The following is a 16,853-nucleotide window of genomic DNA, read 5'->3' on the forward strand; positions in this document are numbered from 1 at the left end:
ACATCCACCTGCTCCACCGGGGGCTCCTCCACCCATGGGGGGGCTGCAGCGTGGAGATCTGCTCCATGTGGGACCCATGGGCTGCAGGGGGACAGCCTGCTCCACCAGGGGCCTCTCCCTGCACAGCCCGCAGGGGAACTGCTGCTGCCTGCCTGCAGCACCTCCTGCCCTCCTGCTGCACTCACCTGGGGGCTGCAGGGCTGTTGCTCTATTTTCTCACCCCTCTCTCCCAGCTGCTGTTGCCCAGCAGTTCTTTCCCCCCCTTAACTCTGCTCTCCCAGAGGCCCACCCAGTGTCGCTCATGACTGAGCTCTGGCCAGCAGCGGTTCTCTCTTGGAGCAGCTGTGGCTGGCTCTGCTCTGTCATGGGGCAGCTGCTGGGCTCAGCTCTCAGAGGCCATCCCTGCAGTCCCACCACCACCAAAACCTTGCCACATAAGTTCAATACACAATACACAAATAAATTAATATATTTTTTTCATCATAAATAGTTATATAATATCAATGTTTTTATTAATTGTATTTGCATTATAGCAGATACCCCCAAGGGCTATAGAGGTATCTTTTGTTGAAAATAGGTGTTATTTGTAGTTAAGATTGTACTATGGCTTTTGGAGGAAAAGATCTATCATATAAACACAACCCCAAATATGTGTATGAATTCTAGTGTATCTGTCGTTTTCAATTGTGTGAACTCTCTGCTTATGTTGCCTTTGTTGAATAGGGTTTTTTTTTGTTTGTTTGTTTGTTTGCTTTTCTTAGTTAAAAACAGTATTGGCACACTCTACTACAACATAATTTACTCAGAACATGGAAAATCATACTCTTCAGTTGGTCAGCCTGACAAAATTACAAAATGTGAATTGGAAAAGGTAATTCAAATTTATGAGTTAAGAATGAGAAGAAGGTGTCCACCTTATACCCACTGTGAGAGCTGGATCAAAGGATGTCTTTTGCAGAGACAATTCACAACAATTTTTATTATTCCTTTCTGAACACCTCATAACATTCTGAATTAAAATTTGAAATTTAATTGCAGAAAATACTCCAAGTATTTTGACAGTAAAAGTATTTATTCTGAATAATATGAAAAGAGCTTCATTGCAACAAGTTTGAAACAGTTCCTTCAGACTTGGCTGAGTCTACATTTAATTTTATAAATACTGAAAGCTGTTCCAACAGAAAATGCCAAAATAGTTCAAATATTTTTCTCTTAAAAGTTCTACTAAAATAAAAATAAATCAGTAAATACATATCAGTTTATTTACTGAGCTGGTCATGACATTCATGTTACGTCATATGGCATGATAACAATCAAAACACTTTTGTTATTACAATTTGGTAACTGGTTTTGAAATTCTTCATTTAAATGGGTAAACATTCATTTGGTTACAAGTATTCTAGTGAGCATGAGAGTGTCAGTCAGTGTCTGATAGTCTGTTATCAACATCATTTTGAGTATATTCCTCTCTTTATCTGCCTGAACTTGTTTTGTGACATGCTGTTGCTAGAAGAGTGAAACTCAAGTTACACACAAGAAGAAACTATGTAAATGTCAGGGTATGTTAAACTCTTGAAAAAAAGCCATTAATTTCCAAGTCTGGCATATAACAGCATTCTGATATTCAGAATGGCCATTTGTACTGATATTTTAACTGATCTGTGCTAATTTCCTATTTTAGTATGGTGCAAATAATTTAACACATTTATGTTGCAATATTATGGGATAAATTCCACAACACTTAGGTCAGGAACACCTTTAGTTATATAATTACACATATTTCAAGAATGTTAACTATACTAGAAAAATATAACTGCAGTTAAGGAGCCGAAATTCAGGAAATACAGATTATTGATGCTTTTTGAGGCATAGATCTTACAGAAAACATATAATAATAAATAAAAACGTATCTTGCATCTTCTAAATACCTATACACGTCTTCAGGAGACATAAAATATCTGTCTCCATTGCAAGATTTTAGGAGGAACTCATCTTAGTAGTAGACAGGACTGCTGTTTCCATGTCAGATGTCCGGATATCAGTTGAAATGTCTTGTAGCAGCATGGGAATTATCCATAGTATAAAATTGTGAGGACAAAACAAACAAACAAACAAAACTTTTTTTTTCTGTTTAAAAAGCAAAATTACTCTCACATCATTAGAAATAAGGAACAAAATAAATGATCACAGAATCACAGAATCACAGAATTTCTAGGTTGGAAGAGACCTCAAGATCATCGAGTCCAACCTCTGACCTAACGCTAGCAGTCCCCACTAAACCATATCCCTAAGCTCTACATCTAAACGTCTTTTGAAGACTTCCAGGGATGGTGACTCCATCACATCCCTGGGCAGCCTGTTCCAATGCCTCACAACCCTTTCAGTAAAGAAGTTCTTCCTAACATCTAACCTAAAACTCCCCTGGCTCAACTTAAGCCCATTCCCATGATGATTCAATTTAGAAGCTCAAAGAAAAATAAAAAAAGACATCTCATCAACATGATAGAATATACTTTATATTACAAAAATAATAAAATAAATTCATCTTTGAATTAGTTACTATGGATTTAAAATATGGCATTTTTTTAATAAGTGCATTCATGCTAGCAATATATTAAAAATTGGTGAGTGTTTCAGCTAAATTCCCATCTGGCATCTTATATATGTATGTATGCTTGTAAATGTTTAACTATTATAAAAACAAAAATGGACAAGCTTGAAAAATGTTTGCTGCATTACATATGCCTTACATATGATAATGAAACATATAAGCTGCACAGATTGGAGCTGCACAAAAGTGGCTGTATTACTTCTGGATGGTGGGTTGCACATTGGCATGATATAGCCTGTTAGTGCAGCTGACTGGTTCAGATCTCTGCCACTTTGAATTGCATGGTATCAGTATAATTTCAATCTCTTTCAAAGTTTTTCCAGTACACCATTTTTAACCCTCGCTGACTAGATAAAATACAATCAAAGCACACAGAAATTACTTTTACCTGAGGAATAAAAATAGCAGAAGTGACCTGATTTCTAGTGCATATCTTAAGCCAGACTAAACCACACAACAGTCAAAATACTCCCTAGAACAGGCTTTATTATATGAAGTGGTTTAAGTTTCATGTATGTATGCAGTTAGTGAGAATTTATATGGAGAAGAATGGAGGCTACTTTTTTATTATTATTTATTTTTCCGTATTACTTAATCCATTGTAGTGACAATGGCTGTAATATCTTCCAAAGAGGGCATCTTGGAACAACAGGAAGGGTCACAGAGTAGACATGAGAAAATATAAGAAATAATACAGAAGTTTATCATAGGAAATCCACATATCTGAGAAATTCCCACAGGGTCTGGGACAAACATAGTAAAATATTTGTATCCAAGCAAGACAGGAATGGTCCTAGTATAATTACTTTGCACATACTTTTGTAACCATCATTCCAGCCAACAACTCTTTTGCTTCTGTTGCCCTGTTTTCCTTCTTGCAAAACTCTGGGTGGAATCCTATCTGAAGGTCAACTTGGAAGAAGCAGAGGAACAATAAACAAACAAAGAGTATGAAAATGTCTTTAAAAGCAGCTTGGATGGGGTGAAGGTGACAGGTCATCATTTGCTAGGACTTCCTTATTTTTACTGTTTATTAAACTTCATTTTTTTCATAGAGAGATAATAAATGAGGGAAGTCCATTTCATCATCCCATTATTTTCCACTTTCTTTTAATCACTTTACTGAAAGTTTAGAAATATTTTTTTTTATATGGCTTTCCCATTACCAGTGTTTATTTTCTGTTGTGTTGCATAACAAGAGTATGTTCACTGAATGCTTTCTTGTTATAACACACTCAAGTAACTGAAGATTTAAGAATGTGACTTCAGCCCATGGAATCAGTCTAATATGACTCAGTGTCTGTGAAGGCATTAATTGGAGGATTGATATATTTACTTTTTGTTACTGCCTTCATAGGTACCATCCTCCAGCGTTACCCTACAACTTAGCATGCAGACACTCCAACAAAGCATACCCTGGAAGCATTCAAAAGGATGTCAGAATGGAATTACCCTCCAGGTTGAGGAACTTTTCGTTCCTGTAAAAGGGAAAGGTTACACTGAGTTTGAGGGAAACGTGTGCCATGTTTTCATTACCATTTCTAATGGACAGCCAGAAGACTGAAAAGGTTATGTTGCAGCTAAAAACAGAGTTCAAACATGTACAACCAAATTTCCCTTCAAAGTTGGAAGTCTTCCCAGTGAGATGGATATGGCTGCACCTGAAGCAACAATAATTTTGCATGCAGTGAAATACTGCCACACATTCCAAGGCTGGACTACTCTGAGCAAATTACACAGTGTTAATGACATTTCGCTCTGTGACCACCTGAAAACACCTACATTTTTTCCCCTAAAAACCTTATTGCCTCACAATTATGCTTCTACAACACCTCTGGCAACTTTGTGTGCTGCCATAGTATCACCTCTCAGTAACAGACATTGGTAGGAGACATACCAAATAATTTGTGTTAGCACTGTTAATAAGAGAACGAGAAGTTCTGAGATTGCTTTTTGAAGCTCCAAAGAGTAATAAGGGTGTGGGAGGGATTCTAGAGTTTGGCTAGAAAAAGAACAGAGCCAGTATTTAGAAGGAGCAACAGAAGAATAAATCATAGCATGAAGACCATGAGATGATGAACTTCCTGGAAAAAATAACTTAAACAATGAAAAAATTTAGTTAACCCATTAAATTTTTGTCTTGGCAAAAAGAGCCAGAATCATTAGTTACAAGAGACATCCATGCATAACTCTTTCCTGTGAATGAGTGTCCACTGCTTTAGCCTTCAGTCCAGAGGCTAAACTCACTCCACCACAATGGGGGCAATTTTTATTGCCCTGGAAACTCTGAGTTTATGCTCCCTCTTCAGGGCTGCTGCTGCAGTGCATGGTAGCACGTCTGCTGGCCTGCCTTCCCAGAAGGCAGCCCGAGAGTCATCACTCCTCGCACACCAGAGCTCTCTGCTGCGAGTTTCCTCCCCAGGCTGCCAAGAACATCAGAGGAATTGGATTTGCAGAGACCAGAACTCCTCGGCCTCCAGCTCCGGGCAGCCCGGTGTATAGTACAGACTATACATTTCTTCCAGCTCCCTCGGAGTGGCTGACTCATCGCAGCCCCGCACAGCCTGCCATTTCGCTCTCTCTCCTTTCTCCTTACGTCCCACACAGCCGGCCGCTGCTGCCAAAAGCTGTCCCGAGAGCTGGCACCACCTCGCCTGCCGAGCAGCCTGCTCTACCCCGCTATCTTACTGCTGCTGTGGTGATAAAACACGAGCAGAGCTGTCGAGGAGCCTGTGCCCCTGGTCTGCTAGCAGCAGCACACGGATGCAAACTGGAACAGCGATACGCCGGCTGCAGGAGGCCCAGCTACACACAGTGTATTGGAGAATGAGGCAATTTCTTGGGAACAGATGTTCACCCTTTCAGTCACTCGTATTACTGCAGCCTTGGCAGAGGATGTGCTTTCTTTCACACACCTTTTATACCTCGCACAGATCCTTTACTTTACAAGCATCTTTCATTAATAGGTAATGAGCAACTCCAACAAAGCAGAAGAAGCTTAGCAAAACAAAATGAAAGAGAACAAAGAGGCAGAAGCTGCATACACTTGAGTTAAATGTAAAACCAACAGATTTAAAGCAGCAAGGAATAAACTACCAGAGGACAAACTGTTAAATGATACATTTATTTCTTCATGCCCTCAAGTCTTCAAATCAAATCCACCTGACTTTGGGAAAGACAAGCTTTAGACCTGCTGCAATATTAGCTGGATGAAATACTATGGCCTGTGTTACACAGTAGGTCAAACTAACAATCTGTTGATCCTTCTGGCTCCAAATTCTATGAGTCACATAATTCTTCCTAAGTGGTCCTCTCAGGGATTTAAGCCTCAGTGACTTAACACTCCTACCATCTCTATTTGCAGTTGCAAGTTACTATTATTTTTTAACCTACCAGCCTCTCACTTCCAGTTCCTATACAGTGTACCCCCAGAATGGGTCTCAGAGTGGAACAGCTACAAATGATCCCCCATACTTCAACTTTTTCTGTCCATTAATTGCACTGGAAAATAAATAAGACAGAAGTAATGTCACCTAGAAGGACTGATTTTCAGTTCTTCCTTAAAAGTCAAACTTAAGCAAGAACCAGAATTTCTCCCAGTTGAAATGGCAGTCGTTGCACTTAGACCAGCTTTTATCCAATACTCCTCAGCCAAGATGTCACTAAAATAACAGCTGCATATTCTAAATGTGACATAGGATCTAAAATTGCTCTGCACTCAACCAAGCAGTGAAGAAAGTCGTAGATCTTTCAGTCATTGGATGGGTCTGAAAACACTCGATGGCCTAAAATATGCAGTCTGTCGAGATCAGAGTAAACATAAGCCATGCAAGTAAAACATCCGCGAAGGCCCTTCCTGAGAACATCGAAGTATTCTCCAAGAGCCAAATCAAAGTCATTGTCTGAGAAACAGAGAGCAGCCACTTTGCAAGGTCCACAGCCCCTCTGCATGTTATTAAGTGTAAGTGTCTGCCTCCGTCACTGCCACATCTGCCACTCTCTTTTTCTTCTGCCTGCTAGGTCCTTTTCCATATTGGAATTGTTTCTTGTCTCATACTTTTTCTATATCACTTTTCCATTTACAGTCTTTATATCCTCCTACAGCTTGACTTCTCTAATGCTGTTTTATTCTCCTGTGGCAAATCCGCTGGTGCCAGCTATCTTCTTCATCCTCCCTTCTCTTTTTCCCCCCATTTGCTTTCCCTCCCATCACTTTTCAGCATGCTCTCCCTTTTGTCTTCACTGCCCAGCTGTACTGATTGAGCATATTCTGTCACGAACACTTGTGTAACTCTACTCTCCCTTCTCAGCCACACATCTATTTCACTCGTGTTTACTATTCCTCAGTGTCTGTACTAACCATCCATCTTTGTCAGGGATACTCTGTGTTTCTTGCCTGTTTTCTTGAGGTACATACCCATTTATTACGTGACTAATCTGTAACTGGAAAAAATCTGTTGAACTCCTGATTAACAACCCCCCCCCACACCCCAAAAAAAATATATATATAAAAAAAAAAAATCCAGGTTTTCTTCAGAATTTTTGCTGCTTCCTCCCAAGTCATTCCTATATTTTTGCATCCCATTTATTTTTTTTTGGAAGGATGGTAACCCAGTAACAACTTCCCCTCCATGGGATCTGACCCACTCACCAGTTTTTATGTTTCTTAGCCTCTTTGATTTCAGGGTACCAAGAGCTTTCTCTTCAGTCATCTTCCAGATTTCTGTCAGCCTCTCCAGACATCACCAAGGCACACGACTTCTCAATTATTTTCCACCCTCCTCTGCTCTGCCCCGTTTCTTTGCTGCAGCCGGAACAGGAGAAGTGGGGAACACGATGGACCTGGCTGAGCAGCAGGAGGGGAGCTGCAAAGAGAGGAGGTCAGGGTGGTAGGACAGTGCTACAGAGAAGGTGGGCGCCAAGGAGGTACTACAAGATAAATGAGAGGGTCTGCAGGGGAATAAAAGCGACCACAAAAGGTTTCTGAAAATCAAAGAGCTAGATGATTAAGGGGCATACCACTTTCTTGTGGGAGAGAAAGCCCTATTAATCTTCTTGCTAGATGTGGATTTAAAGGTATGATAATGGAGGACAATGAAGTTATTCTCTTATCCATTTTTCTCCTGTGAAGCTGATTCCCTCTCAGTACCTTGCACATTCATTTTCCCTTCCTATATTCGCCTCAGCCCTTTGTCTGCACATTAAGCTAGGCAGCTCACTTCACATTCCCTAAGCTCCGAGGATTTCCTCGGCCCTTCCAAGTCCTGTATGATGCAAGCACGCCAGACAGACATTTAGCCCTTGAGTGTACTTATGTGGCCTCTTGTTTTCCCCTTGTGTGGCTCTGAAGGGTTACGAAAATAAGAGGCCAAACAAATTCATGCCAGCAGTAATTCCAGCCCCACCCTGCCGAATGGGCAGACACCACATGGCCCAAGGAACAGCCAGATTTCATGATTACATTTAAATAAATGTTGACGGTTGAGAAGACTGCTCTGTTTCTCTCAGATTTTCTCTCTCATGCTCCTTCACAGCAGGGGGCTATCAGCACCTTGGCTAACTTGGCTGTGGCATGAAACAGGGAGACTTCGCTCTGTGGGAACAAAAAGTTCCTTTAAAAGATTGAAAATACCCACGTAACAAAGCAGTATTAGTAAACAGGATTTCAGCCAGCACAACGCTTGATGATTTTGGGGGCTAAGAAAAGGCACAAATGAGGTGGGAAAAAACAGCTGTTTTTCCAAGTACTTTACGTTCAGTATTTGCCAAGACCTGCAGGAGGGAGACACAAACAGTAATATTAATACAAAAAAATAAAGGATTTAGAGCAGCATTTCACTTAATTTTAAAGGGGGGGGGAGGGGAGGGGGCAGGGGTAGTGGGCGTATTTTGTTTGTTTGCTCTGCTTTCTTTCTGGACTTGGCTGCATGAACCTGTAGTATTATCTAGACACTCCATGAAAGAGTTTATAGTTGCCTTTTGCTGAAACATTCTCAAGCTATACGAACACCACATTTGTGTGTCTTTTTATTCCGTTTTTTTTTTTCTTCCTTTTTTTTGTTTTGTTTTGTTTTCTTTTCTTTGTTGTTTTCCTCATCCTTAATTATACAGCAGATGTCCATGCCATGCTCCTGTTTGTACATGGGTAGTACTTTTTCGGTATTACCAGAATTAGAAACTTCCCTAAGCCATTAGAAGAGTGGAATTTTTCGTACCTGCTTTGGAAAGGGAAACAGTGCCTGTAAATGAAACCTATTTCTTGTAAGACATACAGTCAGGGAAAATGCAAGACTACATTCAGTCCTGATGTTTTCAGAGAACTAAGAATATGAGTTTTTTGCTCAGCCATTTCATTTTAGCTGTGCACTGTGCACTGTGATTTGAATGCACACTGCTGTCAATACAGATTAAACAGGACATGTGAGATTATTTTTAAAGAAAGTTTAATGGTCAAATAATTTAGAAAAGTTTATTCTACATTGTTGGGAAGTTCAGCTGAAAAGTTTGCAAATCATGTCTCCCTGGTTTTATTATTTTTATGGCAAATGCTGCATTTGTTTATTTTGTTTTATTATGTTACTAAAGAAACTTGCTGTGTAACTCAGATCTCATTGCAACTCACTACTGTTACTTCATTTTGAAGTTGCCTGCATTACAAGGAACAAAAACATTAACAACCACCTTGTAATAGGTAGCTGCCAACTGTAAAAAGCCTATGACTCATTTACATTTTCAACTTTACTGTTTTTCAGAGGTGAGAATGGGTCTTGTGTTCTTACTGGATTGGCATCAGTTATGCTTAAAGTACAATACCATCACAGAAACTTACAAATCTATAAATAAAATAGGGAAGTTATTTGACTGCTGAAGGCAGTGTAGAAGTTTGCTACCTTGGGGTGTACAGTAAAGGTAGATTACTTTTGTCTTCCTTTCATTTTTTTCTTTTTCTTTTTTTTTCTTTTTCTTTTTCTTTTTCTTTTTCTTTTTCTTTTTCTTTTTCTTTTTCTTTTTCTTTTTCTTTTTCTTTTTCTTTTTCTTTTTCTTTTTCTCTTTCTCTTTCTCTTTCCCTTTCTCTTCTCCTATCATTCTCTCAGCTGCTTCTCTTTGAGCAGGGACTGCCAGCAGTAGACTCACACAGCTTTGCCTTTGAGATGCTTGATGTGTTTGTAGAAGGTGAAAATGGAGCAGTAATGCTCCAAAACTGTATGAAGGGTTGATGGACAATACAATGCTGTTTGTCTTCCATAACCTCCTTTCAGGTGGCAAGCCAGAAAGCATGAGTAAACCAAATGGCATGAGCAGAACTAATTTCTCGGTGTACTCCTCAAATGTCTGTCTGTGAGTGGTGGATCCGTACAGCTGAATAACCAAGTCAGCAAAGAAGAGGCAGTGAAGCTGGCTCTGCAAGAACCTGTCCAGGCTTCTTGAATTACTGTCCTGGGACAAAATTCAGGGGTGGCACAGCAGTTTCTACACAGCATATAGCCTAGGCTTGGACTAGGATTATCTCAGTAGAGAGCCGGACCTATTGCGTCTGCACCACACATGCTGAACCAGCACTGCAGAACACTCTGAAGGCGAGTCCAAGGGGCTCTTCTTTGCCCACAGGAGGCCAGCAGCTTTAATGCACTTGTGTTCATGCCATATCAAGTGTGATCTGGCTCCTGCTGTGCCGCAGAGCACTCTGGATTCCTAGAAAGCTTACTAGCTCTGTTGCAATGTGGTGCTCTCAGAGAGCCAGCTCAGGTCGGGCTCTGTGTCTGAATGAGTAAGTCCTCCTCCCATGCGGAGCCTCAGGAGGGTGCAGTGCAGAGATACTCCTGGGCCTGGCCAGTTTTGTGAGAAGTGGTTCCATGGCTGCTCCCACTACTTGCATCATCCATGTTGCTCTATTATTGGGAAAGTGCTTGCTTCTTTCCGTCAGATAATGGAGAATTGACTGGAATTATTTTTGGCTGGTGCAGCGCTGCTATGAACTATTTCAAAGTGGCGTAATACAGAACAGTCTCATGCCAGTGTAGAGGTTCCTTTGTTCTGAAGAAAATGGTGTTACTGAAGGTCAGACAAAGGGATCAGAAACCTCAATTACAGTCCTCTCAGCCTGACACAGCGCAAGGGGCTGAACCACTGCTACCTCCCTGTCACATCAGTGTCCTAATCACAGGGGTGGCAAGTTCTAAGGAAGGGCCTCTGTCTACCCACATTTATCTACTTTGCTCAAAACACATCAACAGCTACTGAGACAGAAAGACTTTCTAACCTGGTGATGAGAATAACTGGCTTACAAACAAGGCAGTGTCAGGCCAAGGAGCTGAGAGCAGATCTATCTCAGTACTAGCCTGGTGAACGAGGAACTCTTTGGAGAGTTCAAACCACAGCTCTTGTGATTTTAGAGGGGTGTCAGACCTTCATTGTCCTTATCACTGTTCCAGACACTTCATTTAGTTGTTAGGAGCACCACCATTAGTACCCACTTTCTCAAAAGGATCTGAAATACCTGCATGATTTCTTTTCTGGAGGAAATTGTATATGACTATGAAACAGAAAGAAAGAAAGAGAGGAAAGAAAGAGAGGAAAGAAGGAAGGAAGGAAGGAAGGAAGGAAGGAAGGAAGGAAGGAAGGAAGGAAGGAAGGAAGGAAGGAAGGAAGGAAGGAAGGAAGGAAGGAAGGAAGGAAGGAAGGAAGGAAGGAAGGAAGGAAGGAAAAAGAAAGAAAGAAAGAAAGAAAGAAAGAAAGAAAGAAAGAAAGAAAGAAAGAAAGAAAGAAAGAAAGAAAGAAAGAAAGAAGGAAGGAAAGAAAGAGAGAAAGAAAGAAACAAAGAAAGAAACAAAGAAACAAAGAAAGAAACAAAGAAAGAAAGAAAAAGAAAGAAAGAAAGAGAAAGAAAGAAAGAAAGAAAGAAAGAAAGAAAGAAAGAAAGAAAGAAAGAAAGAAAGAAAGAAAGAAAGAAAGAAAGAAGGAAAGAAAGAAAGAAAGAAAGAAAGAAAGAAAGAAAGAAAGAAAGAAAGAAAGAAAGAAAGAAAGAAAGAAAGAAAAAGGAAGAGAGGGAGGGAGGGAGGAAAGAAGGGAGGGAGGGAGTGTATATCACTACATTGATCTGAACACTATATTCATTTTTACTTATTTTGTTCAACAAAAAGTAGAAACACCTATTATTCATAATATAATCAATGTTTAAATCACATGTGACTTTGCCTCAGCAGCTCTCATCTTTTTATTTATTTATCTATTTATTTATCTTCTCATGGCAATATCCCTACCACTCTTTTCCTAAGCTTACTTATAATAACTTCTGTAGTTGTTGCTGCTACTGCACAGTGTTTATGTTATACATGTATGCTAAAATGATGAGAAATTACTCTAGCTCATTTTGTGAATAAAGGCAAAAAAAGCATCCTTTTAAAAGTCAAGCCACTGGTACTAAGTGCTCTGGGGTAGTTCTGTTTTAAAAGAACATCACAAAAAAATGTGAAACCTTCCACACTGGCATAACATGAGAAAACCCTAAAGAAATTGAAATGCCAGACTAGAGAGATGGAATTTGCATGCACTGCTGAATGGGAAGGGAGAAAGGAGAAGAACAGCACACATTCCTACTCCAGAAGGAAAAACCTGATTGTGACTCAGACAGGGGAGAATTTTTCCAGGAACAGTTCATCCTAGTGAAACTAAGACACTCAGATAATGCTGCCAAGGTCATTGACATTTTTGTTTATCTGTTTCTTAAAGGGAAATTACAAAGTTAAATATTGTGGACTATGTCTTCCACTGGACAAACTGCTGCAGCTCCAGCATAGCTACTGGAGGCACTCTACACCATCAAGGGTCTCACCCTATTTCTTAGGAGATTTTTTTGGTTGCTTAGTTGTTTTATTTGTTTGTGTGTGTGTGTGTGTTACTGGTGAAATATTAGAGCTTTGTATCATCTCCAGTTTTCGTAGTGTTTTCACGGTTGATTTCTGTAAGTCAAGCTGTTGCACAGTCTGGCTTTCATGTATGCATTGTTATGATTGCAGGGTTGGAAACAGAATTAGTGAAATACACACAAAACTTGCTTGAAACCAAAAACAGTGCAATGAGAGTGCTGTTTTATTGTCAAGCAACACTGGGCCACAGTTTCTGCCACATTCTTTCTCCTTCCTCCTCCCATTCGTAATCAACTCTTGTTAAATGACTCCCTCTTTTTCTCATTTTGTGTACCCCTTGAGACACAGCAACTGTCTAAAGCTTAAAGATAAAACCTAGCATTTGTTCACTGTTGAGTTTACGTAAGGCCTAAACACCCTACAGAAGAAGCTGCATGAAACTGTCTTCATTGCTTTCACAAAAACAAAGAAAGAAACAAAGAAATGAACTAGATTTTTCAACAAGAGTAGTATTTTAAATTGATTTTATTTATCTTAAATGTATTTTAAAACATTAGTAAAATATTAAATGTCTATTGGTAAGGAGTAACCTCCTGTGCAGTTGTCTGCCTGACTAAATCCATGAAGCCTGAAGCCATTTGCGTGCATCGCAGGTTCTCTGGAAGCACCACCCACCAACGTGTCATGGGGGAACCATTTGCAGTGCACCTACAGAGAGTTTTATTTACGGTCATGGTTAATATTACTAGCAGATCAAAATCCACAGTGTAAAATTGATTATACTCAGTATCTTTGTGTCGTTTATTCTCCAGAGTGCAGAATGACAGCTCCTGACAGTACTACCCAGGAAAACTTTTCTGTAGGCTATCATTGCCACATCATCTTCTCTTCGAGTACAGGGTCTAGTTTTCCTCAACCACATAAAGACAGTCAGTCAGAAGCCACTGTCATTTTATGTCTGACTGCACTATTGCTTAATAAAACATTTTCCTGTTTTGGAAAACACTTGGGTATTCAAAGTTCAATGTGAGAACCTAGTGGTTCCTTCAAGTAGCCTCACTGTGAAATACAGCTCAAGGGAAAAGTATACTGAATGTTTAATAATGAGCATATTTAAAAAACAGCAACTAATCACATGGGAAACCACATATTTCTTTGCATGTTGTTTTGTAGGCAAGATTTTTTTGCTACAGAACAATTATTATATCAAAATGTTGATTATTAAGATGGAGACGTCTTTTATGACTAAGCATTTTCCTTAACAAAATTACACATTAGGCCTACAAAAAATACAAACTTGATTAGACAGCTCTGTAGACAAACAGATCTCCGAAAATGTTCAATAAAGTCTTCTCCAGATTTATTAGGGGACCATGTCCAATAAGTGGTCAATTTTTGCTGTTCCAACAAGAAACCACTTACTGCAAGTCTTACTGTATTTCTTCCCCTCCTGGTATTGACTTATAATAAAAGAAAAACATTTTTCCCTGTTTAGAGCATTTTACAAAATTACATCGGTATCCATCCACTTCAAACAATTTCTAAAAATGGTCTTGTCCAGCTGGGTAAACAAAGAGATTTTACATATATTTAATTGAGCATTTATTTATTTGGTAAGAGATTAAGGCAACACCTCTTGCCAAAAACCATCAGTACTCAGATGAAAAATTGTTTACATTTTTAAACTGACATCTTGGTGCAGAATGTCTATCACAGCAGAAATAAAGAAAAACATCCCAGTGTAATGAATTTGCAGCCTCACATGATGACAGGGCATTAGTATGCAACACCATTTAATTAACCTGTACGGGAGTCTTAAGGCAACATAACTCTGAAATGGTAAATACTGATAGAAGAGAATGATAAACTGTTCATGCTGATACACCTGTCACAGTGAGAAAGACAAGAGATGTAATATATCTTATCTTGCTCAATTTTTCAGCAGATTGAACCCAGATCTTTACCAAAGTTGAATAACAGAGTTGATTAACTGAGTGCACAACTGTTCCCAAAAACGTAGCAACACAGTCAGCCTAGTGCCTCCTAAGAGAAAATTATTTTCATAACCAGCAGTTGAGGGTATGAACTTTGAGTACACAAAGAATAAAGCTTTAAACATAGACCCTGTGATTTTTTTTTTTTTTTTAATTAAAAACATAAAATCTTACAAATCAAACCCAATATGAACTGCTGCTCTTTCTTTGGTGCTTTAAGTAGATTTTGTTTAAAGCTGCGCTGGATTTTGACTGACTTCATTTGGCATTTGAGGAATCATAACCCTGTTCCTGAGGAGATGGGACTGAAGTGGCAGGATGGGCATGGGAAGAGTGCCTTTGTTTATGGATTAGTCTCAACTGTTAAAGCTCCTTGTATTTTTATTTTTTTTATTTTTTTTACATAAAAACAGCTAAAAATAAGTTGACAAAACAGAGAAAAGGCCTCATTTGAACGTAGACCTGAAATCCTCATCAAACCAAGTCCAGTTTTCACTTACATTATTCTGATCTCAGCAGAGTCAGATTTTCTTGCAATATTCTGGCATTCACTAGGGAAAATTGACAAGAATGGAAACCTTCCTAAACTGATTTTTAAACACATTGACAAGGGACAGGTATTCAAGGATCATCTCCTCCAAACTCAAGAGAGGTACAATCCAATGAGTAGGAAATCAGGCAAAAGGCTAGTTGAAGGATGATACACCTTTGGTAGAAGAAGTCAAAGAATGCTTAAGCAAACTGGACATAAATATGTCCATGGATCTTACTGGAATGCATGCATGAATGCTGAGGGAGCTGGTGGATGTCATTGCATAACTGTTGATAATCCCTGATCAATCATGGTAACTGGGAGCAGAACCTGAAGACTGGAGCAAAACAAATGCCAATGCTATCTTCAGAAAGGGCAAGAAGGAGGACAGAATTATAGGCTGGACAGCCTTGCCTTGATCTTTGGGAAGGTGCTGGAGCAGCAGATCCTGGAAACCATTTCCAGGCACATGAAGGGCAAGAAGATCATCAGGGGTAGTCAGTATGGAGTCTCCACGGGGAAGTCATGCTCAAACAACTTGATGAGCTTCTCTGATGAAATGACCAACCTGATGGATAAGGGAAGAGCAGTGGATATTGCCAACCTGGACTTCATTAAGTATCTCTGACACTGTCCCTCATGATCCTCATAGACAAGCTGTTGATTTATGGGCTGGATGGACAGACATTGAGGTGAGTTAAAAACTGGATGAGTGGATGAGCCCAGAAGGTGGTATTCGGTGATGGAAAGTCTAGTTTGAGCCAGTAACTAGTGGCAAACCTCAGGGGACAGCCAATGTTGAATATGAGCCAGCAATGTGCCCTTGTGCCTTGCCACACACACAAAAAGAAAGGTAATGGTAGTCTAGGCTGCATTAGGCAAAGTATTGAAGGTGGGCTGAAGGTGATCCTTCTCCTCTGAGCAGCAGTGGTAGGGCCACACCTGAAGGGCTGTGTCCATCCAGTTCTGACCCCTGCGCCCGTACAAGAGAAACATGAACATCCCAGAGGGAGCCCAGGGGAAGGGCTATGAATACGATGAAGGGAAGGGAGCGTCTCTTCTGTGAGGAAAGGCTGAGAGCAGGGGCTGTTCAGCCTGGAGAAGAGCAGGCACAGGGGGATCTTACCAATGTGTACAAATACCTGAAGGGAGGGTGCAAAGAGAACGGAGCCAGTCTTTTGCCAGTGGTGTCCAGTGTCAGGACAAGAAGCAATGGGCACAAACTGGAACACCAGAGGTTCTGTCTGAGCATCAGGAAACACTACTTTGCTGTGCAGGTGCTGGAGCCCTGTCTTGGAAATCTTGGAAATCGCTCCTTAGAAATCTTCAAAAGCCACCTGAACCCTGCTCCTGGTGGCCCTGCTGGAGCAGGGCCAGGACCCAGTGCCACCAGAGGTCCTTTAGTGACTGTGTGCTCATTGCTGCCAGAGTTATGCTGTCTGCAATGTCACAGAAACTCTACAGAGTGCAGTTGTTGCAAGCTGCAGTAGTTATTCATTACATAAGGTATTAATTAAGCTTGTGTGTTTCCTTATGTCAAGGTTTCACTTTCTCCCCATGACATGTGTTAGACTTCTAGAAAGACTGGAGACTCTGAAGCTGATTCACAAGCATATGGCATGGGGGTTCTTGGTCTTGTCCCTCTATGGTCTCACTGTATGATCTTTACAGGCTAGGGCCGTTCCTCTTCTAATGACAACTGAGGCCTCTGCGTGCCACCAAAACACATTAAAGTGCTGTAATGTTGTGGTGGATTAGCCTTGGCTAACAGCCAAACTCCCACCCAGCTGCTCACTCACCCTCCTCTTTGGGACTGGGAAAGAAAAGAGGTTGAGAAAGCTCATGGGTTG

General features: G+C 40.3%; 1 protein-coding gene across 2 annotated transcripts in view; it reads right to left on the minus strand.

The window, feature by feature from the left end:
• The window catches only part of ZNF475 (zinc finger protein 475), a 40,507-nt gene that overhangs the window by 23,404 nt on the left and 250 nt on the right, over nucleotides 1–16,853 (minus strand). The window contains exons 1-2 of one of the 2 annotated variants that reach the window (XM_084503188.1): nucleotides 7,631–7,854; nucleotides 7,263–7,476 (exon numbers count right to left, since the gene is read on the minus strand). The gene's annotated coding sequence lies outside the window, so the exon portion shown is untranslated. Of the gene's footprint in view, nucleotides 1–1,741; nucleotides 2,052–7,262; nucleotides 7,477–7,630; nucleotides 7,855–16,853 lie in introns of those variants that run through there. The other variant, XR_014686902.1, reaches the window with a different exon arrangement.

The sequence above is a fragment of the Aythya ferina genome (genome assembly GCF_964211825.1).
Source record: "Aythya ferina genome assembly, chromosome: Z".
Classification (NCBI taxonomy): Eukaryota; Metazoa; Chordata; class Aves; order Anseriformes; family Anatidae; genus Aythya; species Aythya ferina.